Genomic DNA, 14,068 nt, shown 5'->3' on the forward strand with positions numbered 1-14,068 from the left:
AAATAACAGAAGAACAAAATAGGCCTACATTTATTATTTATTCTCACATTAAAGCTGAAACCTTAACTAAAACGTACATGCTGTTGATCTCTGTCAAGGAAAAAAGGGAACATTAATTCACCAAAACTGAGGATAAAGTTGTTCAGATACCCTCCTTATGGCAAAGTATGACACTGCTTGGCTGCGTGATTTAGATGCATGCAGATATAAACATGTGTGGCTAATGTGCCCTGGCTCCATTTTGCATTAACTTTATAGCCATCGTCAAGCAAAACAATACAAAACAGATCACCATTTATAAATTGTCCCCAGTCTTCCTTCATAATACATGTGCAGTGTGTTATGATAATTCACCATGCAGATGGCTATATTAATTATATGTTACTTAAGAGGCTTTGCAGATACCAGAGTAGTTTGTGCACTGTAAAATTGCCATTTAATGTTGTTTAACGATGCATTAATAAGAATTACTTTAAAAACATATTGCAGCATTTAGGCAAGCTCTCTTCCACACAGGTCACTGTATTCGTCTCAAGTCAGCTCTTAATTTTTTGTTTGTTTAGTTTTATCATGGGTTCAGTCTTAAAACTTGAAAAATAAATGTCCAGCTGATCGTTGATATAAAATCAAATTGAAACTACTGTTAGCTTATTATCATATTATAACACGTTATTCCAACTTGGGTTACCAAAGTGAAACTTCTCTGCAGTTGTAAAGTGTGTCTCAGATTTTTAACGTCTGATCAACCTCAGACAAACACAGCAGAGTATTAAGGTTGTGCTATCCATCACCAGGGACAGGATGATAGTCCATATGCCATATACATTGTGCAACATAATGACTATATCTGTGTATACATAAAATTGTATATATGTTAAACTCAACTCAAGGTCCATTAACTATTTTTTTTGCCAGGCTTTCAACATCATCTCACGGTGGTCCTTCTTTCCAAACTAAAAGTCCAGGTTGATTGAAATGATTGATTGAAAATTCTCATCTTATTTCATTTTGGGACATGTCCTATTATTATACGATAACGTTAACAATTGAGTCCCATAGTCCATTCCACACTCAAAAGTACACTATGCTTACTACACACACAGCCTCACAGGACACAATGCTGAGCTGAAGTCTTTTCTCCCAAAGCTGGCTCCCTTTTACTCACACAGTGACAGGCTGAGGTGGTGACATCTGAAACGTGTAATGTCTGCATGCTTCTGTGCATGATCAACTTGTGAAACAGCTCATACACTTCCAGAGAGCTGTTTCGCATTGATGTGCAGAGCGAAGCGGCACAGCTGAGGCACAGATTTGAGAGGGAGATGGAAGAATTGACGAGGAGAGGGGGCTGGATCAGAGTGCACTCTATCAGGATGCAGAGGAAACCTCTTTTTTTCCAGCCTTTCTCCTCTTGGCACACAGGCAAAGTGTGTGAGATCTTGTTTGAAGTGCATCGGTGCGCTCACTTCAAAGTCCATCTAACGCTGCCTGCATGCATACTGCCAGAGACGAGGAGAGGACATACAAGGTTTCTGTCAGGTGGAACAATGGAAAATCTGCCTGGAAAGAACACACATACACTGATATACACAGGGGCTGCTGATGCATATACAGTATGTGAACATCATTCAGTTACTTAATGTCTATCCTTAATTCTCGCAGCTTTTCACTTGGCCAACCACAAATTGCAGTAAGATGTAACAGACAGTCTCGAAAGTTCAAAGCCCCTCTTGGTCCAGAAATCACATAACATGACTTAAAGTAGTTCTTGTTGGCTCCTGAGTTTGTTATGGGCTTCCAACTCGCCTTGCATTCACCGTGAGACGATCTTCACTCACTCTCATGCCACACTTCTATTCTGTCACGCAAAGAAAAACAAATGTAACCTATATAACTGATAACATCATGGCGAGAAAAAGAGGACACTGACAGCCAAGACAGAGCAGCACAGCACAACAGCAGCACCATAAAAGTCAAGTGAGCTGCCGCTTAGATTTTGATGGATGTCTACTAGCCTACTAGTGCTTGGAGTGGCCAAAAAGGATGAAGAAAGACCTGCATTACAGCGATCATTTTTTTGCCACATTTTATGTACATTTAATGAATGAACCAGTTAAAAAGTCTTAATTTGATAGAACAATTTCCAAAGCTTTGCTGGGACCCATAATGGATTTCTGCTCAGAATGTCTCTAACTATAACCATATACAGTTTGAAGTAGTTTCACTGCATATTACTGTACAGGGATAGTCAGCTCAAATGAGAGCTACGAGGCTCAGTTTCAAATCTCTAAATGTCTCGATTTTTCAACCATGGTCTCATAAATGTAATCTGACTATGATGAGTTATGCTAATTTGGCACTCTGAGAGATTTGCTACACACCAGCCAAAAACATACTGTTTCTCACGGCAAGTATCTAAAGCCTTCCAAAAAAATGTACATCTTATCAGTACTGTATTTTGAAAATATTTCTCCTAGTTTAAACTAAGCTAGCTTGAAATTAGCTCTTTTGATTAGCTTGCTAACCGTGAATGGATAAAGAGAACTGGATACAGCGTTGGAGGCGGGGCCAAGTTCATTCCTATGAAAGTTACTCAGTGGCACATGAAGCAATAAAGTTCATCTGCTGTGTCTTCAAATAAAAATATTGGGACGTTCTTATGTGATGTCATTTTGTGAGGGATTGTGATGCTCGAAACAATGTATACACTGAATTACAGATGTCTCTTTTCACGATGTAAGTCCTTGGGGAAAACATTTTTCTGAGTCAGAGGGCATCACGTGACATGGAAGTTGCAATTCCATCATTTGGCCACTATCTTAAATTTTCTTCAAAGCCCAGAGCACCTCCTGGGGACCTGTTGATAACTGCATAGGGACCATACTGTAACCTACTTTAATTCTACCCCTATTGGAACCCCAACCCAAACACTAAAACTTTTCCCCTAATGAGCCCCAGAAAATGGTCCTTGCACATGATTTTTCCAGGGCTTGTAACCCCCCTAGACAGTAAAAACCTTGCATACACACACACACACATAGAATATAGAGGTTATACTTACCCAGGCATTCTCCTGACAGAAGAAAGGTGACCCATTTTCACTAAGGGAAATAACCACAGGGAAGGAGAGGGAGAGGGGAAAGGGGAAGGGGAGGCGGAAAATGTTTTAGAAAATCCCTCTGAGATGAGAAAGGAGGGAGGACAAAGGAGAGGCGGATTTTTCCCCCTCTCTCACCTGAAACTACCTGCTCTGCTGTTGTTCCGTGCGAATGCCAGCACCAGAGAGAGTGAGATGGAGGAGAAGACGGAGAACAGAAATAGGGGAGGAAGGCATGTTTTGCGCTTGTTGCACTCAGTGTCCAGAGAGAAGCAACTCAACACCCTGTTATGCAACTGTTAGCATGTGCAGGGAGCAAGGTCCCTGTATCATCCCCTGAAGGGTAGGGGGATTTTTAGCAAGCCGTCAGACAAATAACCTCGATGAACTTGTGGAAAATTCGGAAAATATTTTTGTACTATTTTAGGTCTCAGTTACAAATTTCCTTTTGCTTTTGGTAGTGGAAACTGCGCAGTGGGACTGTGAGAGAAGGGGGAACTCTCTTGTTGAATTTCTTATGTGTGCTTTCTTTAAATATTTATTATGGGAAAGATGTGTGAGATAATGGCTGTTAGTTTGTGGGTGGTTTGGGGTCCGCATTGCAGGTAGAGGAGAGAAGGAAAAGTGAGAGGAAAAATGTGACAAACTATTCCTCTTTAGCTGCTAAAATCAATGATCTCATATCAACAATGGATCAAATGAGTATGTGCTTGTACACAAAGGGTGCCTGATGAAACAACAGCGCAGAAAATTACCACCGTATTCTGCAGTTCAACTCAATTGTACGAAGCGCTTCAGAATCTTTCAGCTCGTTGTTTTGGTTTTACGCCTTAAGTTCGCTCTCACGACTCTCATCAGCCTTGTTTCCAGATGCAGTGAGCAGCTCATTTAACCAAAACACGCTCTAAATAAACCCACTGTACGGCACACAGACACTGCCAGCAGTTAGCCGGTGAAGAAACGCAGGGAGATGAAGCGAATCAGCTAATCAGGCGTCATTTTAGATGCTGACGTTTTGCATGAAGGCGGAAAAACGCTAAAAGTCCTGTCCGGATTTTTTAATGACGGAACGAAGGTTCAGAGTCGGTGTGTTGACGTAATTGACATGTGAAGTTGTTGTTATTTTCAAACGTGCGTCATATCTGGATGAAAAGTAACGAACTTGATGTGCAAAGGCCTTAAGTCAACTAATGTCTCACAAGTTCTTCAAGCACTTGTGACTCTAAGTCCCTTTCACGATGGCAATGTAAACCTAAAATGATGCAGACACGGCGGGGCTGTACGTGAGAACGTTAATTTGTGATTCAGTCTGATTCAGTCTGAGCGGGGATCCAAAGGAGTTTACCCTCCCATCTCCCTGGTACTAAGATTTGGAGCGCGAGGGGCACGTTGATGACCTTTATATCATGCTGCGACACAACAACGGAGGAAAATAAGTGAAGTAAAAGTGTGATTGATGCAAAGACGCCACCAAAAATGACGAGAGATGACGAGATTGGGCAAGAGACTCCGTTGTTTATGACCAGATTATGAACCTGCTCTGTCCTTGCTGTGCGATTGGCACCATGTCCGCCTTCCTGCTGCTCTACTTAACACCCCCCATCACAAAAACCAAACAGTGTTTTCTTCAATTGAGAATGCATCTGACACACTCCGGATCCGATTCACCTGACATTGTCTTCATGCTTTATGGAAAACAGCTCTTCCATAACCTTAAGTGTGAGTGCGTAAACAAAACTACACAACGTTTAATTATGTTTTAACTGCCCAGTGAATGACTTGCAGATACTTTCACTATGCCAAGTACATAAACGTATAATGTTTTCCTGATTACAATGATTAAAAACATAACACAGGTGGCATTATGTTGTAAAGTAGTGGTATGAACCTTATTTCTAGGGGACAAGTCTGACAGTTACAACCTCATGATTTGCTTTCTCAGGCTGAAATCAAGGAGTGTTCCCCAGTAACATCAGAAAGAAACATGTAACTCAGGTGGAGGTATTTCCTCTTACCTCTTTGTAGCAATAACAAAGGCTCACCTCGGCTGCGGCAATGTTCCAGTGGCTACTCAGCATTAATCTTTCATGGGCTGCTGTGGCAGGCGTGTTCCCTTCTGCAACCACACACACACACACACACACACACACACACACACACACACACACACACACACACATAAGAAGATAATTACAACACTTATTTAAAGGATTTGAAAATGAAGTATCCTCTCCCAGCTGTACATTTGCCAGTAATGGCTCAGAGGAAAGAGGAAAGTAGTTTTTCAGCCCGGCCTTCTTAAGCACAATTTATCTTTATTTATCAGTTGCATCATTCTCATTTAAAGCTCTGTGTTGTTTTTATCTTCAGTAGTTTCTGTTTGTTTATATTATTTACTCCTCCTCTGCGACAACTCTACTCTCTGAGGTTCAATGACATTTGATCTGATCTAATTTAATGAGGTCACCTTTTATAAATATTTCAAATATGTCATCAGTTTATCTTGAAAGCTATCTAAACAACCTGCCACAGCACCTTGAGTATATTCTCAATAAAATGTGCTTGATCATGTATTTTCTTTTGTTATTCAATCTTCTATCACATACTGTATAAGAATTTAGCAAGTGAACATGACCTCGGGGAAGAAACTAAGTGATTGAAGGATGACTGGGTCTCATAAGCAATTTTTTCAGTCAAGGTCATTGATGCCCATAGAGACATTCTCTTTCCCTGTTGCCTCCGCTGGAAGGTCAAAGGTCAGTGGGGCTACAGAACAGCAGTCCTAGATCTTCTAGAGATTGAGTGTCTTGTGCAATGACACAACAAGGTTTTAAACCAGGGTCAATTAGTAGACATTTAGTTTTAAGGGTGCTAAAAACAAGTAATGCCTAATGGGAATCAGTGCTACAGCTACAGTGACTAGCTTCCACTTTCCTGTCAGCCAAAATTCTACCTACTCTTTTACTAATGGATTGAAAAAGAAATCTCTAGATTAACTAATCGGCCACAGTAGCGCTGTGTGTCCACCAAAGCAATTTTTCCTCCTGAGGCTAGCGTATTTTTTAAAGTTATTTGCAATGGGAGCACTTTCACCTGTCACTTTTTAACCAACCATCCAGTCACAAATCCAACAAAGACCAACTATCACATACTCAACAACAACAATGGAGGGGAAATGAATATTGCCTGGCACAAAGACCGGTGGGTCCGTCCTCCCTCCCTCAGTGTTTCAGTCTTTGCTTCATCCTATAGATAAAAACTATTTGGTGGATCAGAGCATATGAAAGTTAACCTGACTCCGCCAGATGGATTGATTCCCATATATTCGCATTTTCTCTACATATCCATGTGGGAACTCTCGATTGGAGATCTTTTGGGAAGAGGCGGAAATACTGGTTGCTGATTGGATAAATCAACCAATCAGATCAACGAAGCATATGACGTACTACCAGAGCATCGAGGCAAAGTAAACAACATGTCGGTAAAGGATATTTGTCATTTGTGTAACATGAATTTACAGATTACAGGCACAATTTCAGGTGCCCGGCCCATATTCGAACAGAAGGATCCATCCGCGGTAGCCGGCATGTTGTTTACACTGAACAGTCGCTTCTCATTGCATCACACTTCGAGCCAACCGAAACCAACGCTGATTAGTGCGGTCACTTGGGCAAACTTCTTCAAAACCTCTCTTCTGCCGCAGGTTACCAGACTGATCTGCGAATAAAATACAGTGGAGCTCAGAGATCAGGATGGTCTCACAAGGCTATATGAAAGTAAAACCATTGATTGTTTGACCAATGAGAATTTGTTTTTTTTAAGAGCTTATCGACCCACCATCTGACCAGAAGGTGTGGTCTTGTTATAGAAGAGGAAAAAAAGGCTTCTATCACCATTTGCCAGCTATAACGTCACAGTAGTCTTTCTCAAAGTAAGGGTCCGGACCCAAAATTGGTCACACCAATTGGGTCGCCAATCAGAAAAACTGTGTTCCTTTTTGCTACGCTAGTCTGCTGAGCTCAGATGCTGTGTCCAGAGACTTGATGCTTACAGTGCGTTCCATAAATATGTTTTCACCTTTAAAAACATGCTGCTGTATCATTAAAATTTCCATATCCCTACACAAGATTTGAGGAAGTTAGACTTTAATACACTAATACACAAATATCTAGTATACGTACATGACGTTTGATTGCTTTAGTTTGCACAGTGGTGTTTTACCCCACAAACACAGCATGAATTATTGATCACATACAAGCACGGTCAATCCCCAACACACTTGGACCTCCTGACTCATTTCACACAGTGGCAGTGAAGGCAGCTCCTGCCTTGACAAAGGATGAAATTAACAGAAGTGACTTAACTGGAGACGGATGAACTTTTATGTCTCTTGAGTGTTGATTAACCTTCTTCAGTGAATGGATATGCAGCCAAACTTCCCCTTTTGGATTAATAAGTTGCTTAAAAAATAAATAAATGGTGGAGCGCATTTCCTTTTGCCCTTACATGAGCTTCTTGTCTCGGGAGGATGACAAGTGTTATAGCGTCGAGACTGTGAAGAGAGAAGTGAGTCACTGAAAAGCATCAGTTTTTCTGCATTAACATAAAAATATTCTTTTCATACATGCAAAGTAAAGCTTCCTTGTGTGTATCCATACAATACCCTTGTGAATCTGCATTCATACCCAGGGCTCCTCAAACTCCTTCTGGATAAGGGAGGTGGCAGAGCAATTTGATTGACAGGACAGGCTGGATCTTACCACTAGAAATAACAAACAGGGCTGATTGTAGTCGCTGTCTTGGGAGGAGGAAGATGGAAGGGGAAAAGGGGAGATGAGCAGCAATGGATGCTGGGAGGCAGAGAGGAAGAGGATGGGCTGACAGGCCTAGACTCATAGCGAACATAACGTCTCCACTGGGAGCAACAAGCGCCGCCGTGCTCATCTTTCTTCCTCTCTCTTTCTGTCTCTGTCTCACTTGTACAGCTTTTACTCGCCTGTCAGTCTGTCTTGCTCCTTGTCCGGACATTTGTGTCTGCTGGCGTCTCTTGTGGTTTGTCTCCTCTCCACCATCACGACTTTCCTCCTCCCTTGGTTTTTGTCACAACCTCCCTATCTCCCCGTCTTGAAGTGTCCCTCAAACAGAAGTGGATGGTTATGTTTAGGCAAATGAGCATGAACAGACAGTCTCAAGACGGTCTCCTATGTGATAGTCTTTGGTTTGTTTGACCCATCCATCCACACTGTCGCGCTCCTTACATGGACTTTGTCATGTTTTGTATCACATCACAGTATAAGTTAGCAGTGGCCTGGCATTACCAGACTAATATGCAAATGCTTATTAGTCTGCCCTAGTCCCATAATCACAATATTGTACCTTGACCTACAACTGTAGCATTGAGCGAGACATGCAAGTTCCTTGGTCTGTTTTGAAGCAGGAAAAAATGATGTCTGGGTCACAAACTTTCTCAAATTATGGCTTAACAGTACACTAAAATGTGTTTCTAAAAATATTTACAGTAATACAGTTACCTCATCTTGATTCATAGTTGATCGGAGATACCTAGTTTGACACTTTGATTGGAGTTTGCGTAAGCCTGGGAAATGCCAGTTACAGTAGTAACTATGATGCTCCTCTGTCAGTCATCATCTGAAACCCGTCCCCACATAAATAAACGGTTGTGATTGGCTTCCCCGGGATCCAGCCGGCTGGAAACTGGTTTGCATTAAAATGAACCATGAGCATGGCAGATTCGTCTCGGTTCCAATTATTCAAATGCTATTTGGTGATACCAAGTTGGTCTATTTGATTCTAGTTTTGGACATAAAGCTACCATGAACTGACACTAAGAAAATAGAAAAGACATGTTAAGGTATTTCTGTGACAGCATGCTCCATATTTTAACATATACCAATCAAGTCATCTTAGTTCTTCTGTTTTAAGGATGATACAGCAGAACTGTCAAGGTGCCAAAATAGTGGCAGCTGCCCCAGGTAAATGTTAATTGTACGGGCATAATGCAGCATGTATATGACTCACGTAGGTGGTATAGCTCAAAAAATATAACCCACAGGCTTATTAGAAATGTGAGATGGGTGGGAGACATAATATGAGCAACTACAGTGGTGGAGAGAGTAGGATCTTTTAAGTCTGATTAAAAAAAATACGACAATGTAAAAATACTCCATTAACAGTTAAAGTCCTGTATTAAAAATCCAATCACCTGGGACAGCTATTTAGTGTGTGAGAGACAAATGCGTGAGTAACCTTACTCACACATTCCCATACAGTCCTTCTGAGTGACCTACATCTGAGAGAGGATGAAATATTTCACTTTGCCGCAGTTCAGTGATAATAATACTCATTAAAAAGTGAAGCCTGACTGTGGCGATAACATGCACCAATGGAAACTTTTTCAATGCAGCGCAGGATAGTCCAGCTGTAAGAGGCCAGATGGGCTGTATGTAACCACCTGTCTTTACACATCCCCAACAGTACACACCTCTTTATTTTCCCCTCACTTCACCTCTGCAGTACCTTTATTCATTGGGCCACCGTACGTTCTTTTCGTTCACCAACCCTCAGCCTCTCTTTCATCCTGTCTCACGACCTACAAATCTCCAGTCACCTTAGAGCAAGAAACAGTCATTTGTGATCACCAGTCATGTATCCATTTTGTCTCCAGGAATTCAGGCACAGTGAATGGTTTGTGTTATATTAATACAGGGACAAGGACCAGGTGCAGTCCCTGTGCAGTGCTCCTGGAGCGCTGGGGCACTCGGGAGTAGCTCAGCAGAGGTTAATGATGGGGGGAAACTCCTTGTCATGGCTCCATTGTCTGAGGCGTTGGGACCCGCTTACCTGTGGGCACTTCCTGAAAATTGCTTTCTGATAAAAATAGTGCTCGACCGCGGGCCTGGCCCACTTTATTAGCCGTGTGCTCTGGAAAAGCCTCCTGGGTAGAGAGATGGCAGTGGAGGGGGAGGGAAGAGTATTATGTGGATAGGGCGGGGGTACACACACATATACACTCCCCAGTGCAATTTAGCCACCCTCCACATCCCCGTAAACACACATGTGCAGCCAGGTATAAACAATCTGACAGACCCAGGCAGACATAATTGGGCCGGACGCTGATACCCAGGACCAGCTCTGGCCAGACTCTGTGCAGTTAAAAGTTGGGCAAAGTAAAACTTTTATTCTGTCAGATGACATTGTGGATGTGCACTCAGAGGATAAACAAACACATCTCCACTTGCAATGAGAATCATTGGTGGGGTGGAAGGGAGGCAGAAATAACACCCATTGTTTGCCTCTTTTCACATGTAATTTCAGCAGAGAGACAAAGCTACAAGGGTATCGATAGCATGTTGGTTTGCCTGAGAAGACATCGTGATTGTATAATGGCTAAAATACATGGGCTGTGTACGTGGTAGCAGAACACTCCCATTATATCCAATTGAAGCTCATACATGGACCATGGAAGTAGCATTGCTCAGCTCTATTTTTTTACACGTCCCGTTCTATCGCACAGTCCTCCAACAGGTAAAAACTACATAGAATTGTATAAGAGATGACTACAAACTGTCTAAAAATGATTAGTATGCATATCATATTGTACCAGACGGCATTGTGAGGCAGCACAGCTTCCTTGCCGCTGCTTGTCAGTAAACTGCACTGTAACTTCTGTAACTGTAACCATCTTTTATATGTTTTAAACATTTTCTTTTTATGCGTTTTGAATCTTTTATATGTTATAAATGACTTTTTATGTGTTTTAAATTGACATGTTTTATGTGTTATTTCTCCCAATGCTTTTAATGTTTATTTGAAGCACTTTGAGTTGCCCTGTTGTTGAATTGTGCAATACAAATAAACTTGCCTTGCCTTGCCTTCCTAACTTGCAGAACCAGCTGTGTAAAAACTTGATATGTGAAGCTGGCAGTCTGTGTAGTGTAGCAGGGAAAAAACTCAGCTGTGCTCCGCCTACATATGTTGCCGTATGATGTAACAATTTTCCCACATGCAGTATCTCACAGGTGTTTCAACGAAGTTTGTGTCATCAAGGTGGCAGGCCCTTTTGTCCTATTCCAGAAATGACCATCCTCCAAATGAAATGTCAATGACATGACTCGGTTAGATTTAGCAAAAAGTTCTCATATGGGTTTTAAAACGTGCTCTGTTACGGTTAGGAAAACATTCAATTTTGGGCTCAAATGATGTGTAGTTGGTTGTCGTGGTTACTCTAACACTTGGTTTAGGTTTTTTTCTTGGTCCACGACCATAATAATTGTGCACGCTGTGCAAATCACCACAAAAGAAGCTGTTAGATGTGTAGTTGACACATCCATCCACCCTGACCTCCTCCCTGCACTGTTGCGACGACATCACCTTTCTAACGCCTTTGCTCCTGCCATACTTACTGCGGCTGCTAAGGGGCGCTGTCGCTTGGTAGTACATGGACGTTTTGGGGCGCTTGAAACCTCTGAGGCTGTTGTTTTTCGGAGGACAGCATCTGAATCATTCACAAATCCAAATCTGCTGACCTCTGACTCACAAATTCATGCAGCTGACCAAGCCTCCTCTGTGAGTGTGAACCGGAACTTTAAAAATGGTTGAAAAAGTTTATGCAGAGATTTATGAATAAAGAGTTGATGAGATGCATATTTTGAACGTATTGCCCCATTAGCAGCAGAGCTTATACACTAACTGTATTACAACAAGCCTGTTGACCCAGACAGCCTTTCCTCTTCAAAAAAACTCTTTATTGGATGAAATAAAATACAGTGAGAAAATAGAAAGGAAAGCTGTTGTGACTGAATTGTGCTTACATGTCCTGGCTAGCTAGGTTGCCAGCTACAGTAGTTAACAAACTACTATAAGCAAATATTTCTCTCATCACTCATCTTCCATTTATCAATACCGGTTTCCCCATACCTTTAGTTTGCTTGTGGTTCAGTCTTTTCCCTTTCCCTCTTCTCCTGTTCTCTGCTTCACTGGGGACTCCTTCATAGAGGCTGGATGCTAAAAGGGAACACCTCTGCTCACATGAGCAACCTCAGAGAGGAGGGGTAGAGGGATAGTGGGGCGAGGGGAATGAGGTGAGAGAGAGATAAGGAAAAGATGAGAACGGAAGGACAAGGGAATGGGTAAGGATGATTTGGGGTATCATGAAGGATGATGAGATGGAGGAGGAGGTGACATAAGACAGGATTTCATAACCAACTTTAAATGCCGCAGCTACGTCCAGAGTCAACACAGCAGCCTTGCTGCAGTTTGATAAGAGTAATGGCTGTCCCAATGACCTGAGGGGGTCACTCTGTTCTGCATTCTGATCACATAACAATCCATAAACACACACACACACACCCTCAGGGTGACATACACAGGGATACACACAGGTGTAAGCATAGACATGTATGATAATTTATTATGTGTTATCAAAGATAAAAGGGTAGAAAACGTTCCAGTACACACACTCTTTATTGTTCATTATTTCCTATCAGCTGTGCCATTTTTACTGCCATGTCTTGCAAAGCCAGTTATTTTGGATGGATGGAATTGGGTGATATAGAGATTTAGCACATCCATCATCACACTGTTCTATAACAGCGAGCAGTTCCTTTCTCTGCAGAGACTGGCAGAGGGAAGGTGTGTGAGCTGGAGAGTGTATGCATATGGGGATGGTCTCTTCAAGATATTTAGTTCACTGGTTTTCCTGCAGAGCAATTGTGAATAGTAGGTCATAGGATTCATGCAGGGCTGAGGATAAAGTTAACTTTTTCTGTTAACTTAAATAGACACTCTAAATCAAGCAAATTGTGTCCACCTGATGAATGAAAGTCCAATATGCACTCCCTATTTGCTCTGTTTTGATCTCCACAACTCCTAAAATAAATGATATGACTTAAGTAAGTAAGTTATTGGGATAAAGTTCTAGCTGGCATCACCAGCGAGAGAGAGCACTCTGGATAGCTCCCTAACTGCTTCCTGCAGCAGGATCAGCACCTTGGAGAGCACCGCAGCAAAATATAGTCAGCTTGTTCTCATTCCCAGGGTGTTTTAAGGGCTTGACTTCTCTTACAAGGAGCAAATGTGCTCCTAAATTGAAAAAAATTGAAAGAGAACTTTGGGGGCACAGTGAAAATTAGTAAAATATTGTGTTTTCCCTTAATAAAGGTGATGACATTTACAAGCTCATTTATTTGAATGCAAAACGTATGCAAGTTTTAAAAACAATAATATTGTTTCTGCTTCAAAATCTTATGCCATAATTATGTAATTATTTAAGGTGCATGAGGTTGAAGGTAAATTTAAACTTCCACTTAACATTTATTCATAGAATGACAGTTATTCTCGTAACCTAAACTGCTGTCCACTCACTGGTTGAGCTAGCACATCTGGTGACGCTGAAGTAATTTAGGAACACAAACTGTAAAATATAAAAAGGTATTCTTGTTAACACTTGCTGTACAGCTGAAGTGAACAGGTGAAGTGAAAGGGTGAGTCTGCTCAGCTTCACTGACCTGTCTGTCACTGCTCTGAAGCTGCTGCTGGCTACATTTGAAAGTTCGCACACATCTATTTTTAGTTGGAAACTGGAACGCACCTTTGAGCTTTTTTACGCACAGGGGTCCCCAACGCATGGACGTGACAAAACGGCAGCATGTGACTAATGCGGATGAGGACAGGTTGCAACAGGAAGCTCTTTGTAAAAAGTAGTTTGGACTATTATGATATCATGATAGTTGTTTTTTTATTCCGTGTTTCTCACCAAAATGCATTGCGTGGATATGTTGGATTATGCATTTTCTTCCTCTTAATGCTTTTTCAATATTTCCTTCCATTACTTTTGCAATGTTGCATTCATAGCACCACTAGTACACATCCCCTTTAAGTTCAGCTAAATGCTTTACTGCATCCTGTAGAAGGAATTCACACACAGGTAAGAATAAAGAGTGCATTACAGTA

At 41.6% G+C, this 14,068-nt stretch overlaps 1 protein-coding gene across 1 annotated transcript in view; it reads left to right on the plus strand.

Annotated features, from left to right (window-relative positions):
- fgf11a (fibroblast growth factor 11a) overlaps positions 1-14,068 on the plus strand; it is a gene marked incomplete at both ends in the record, with an annotated part of 94,956 nt that overhangs the window by 68,914 nt on the left and 11,974 nt on the right. The window lies entirely within an intron of this gene.

This window comes from Echiichthys vipera, assembly GCF_963691815.1.
Source record: "Echiichthys vipera genome assembly, chromosome: 22".
Lineage (NCBI taxonomy): Eukaryota > Metazoa > Chordata > Actinopteri > Perciformes > Trachinidae > Echiichthys > Echiichthys vipera.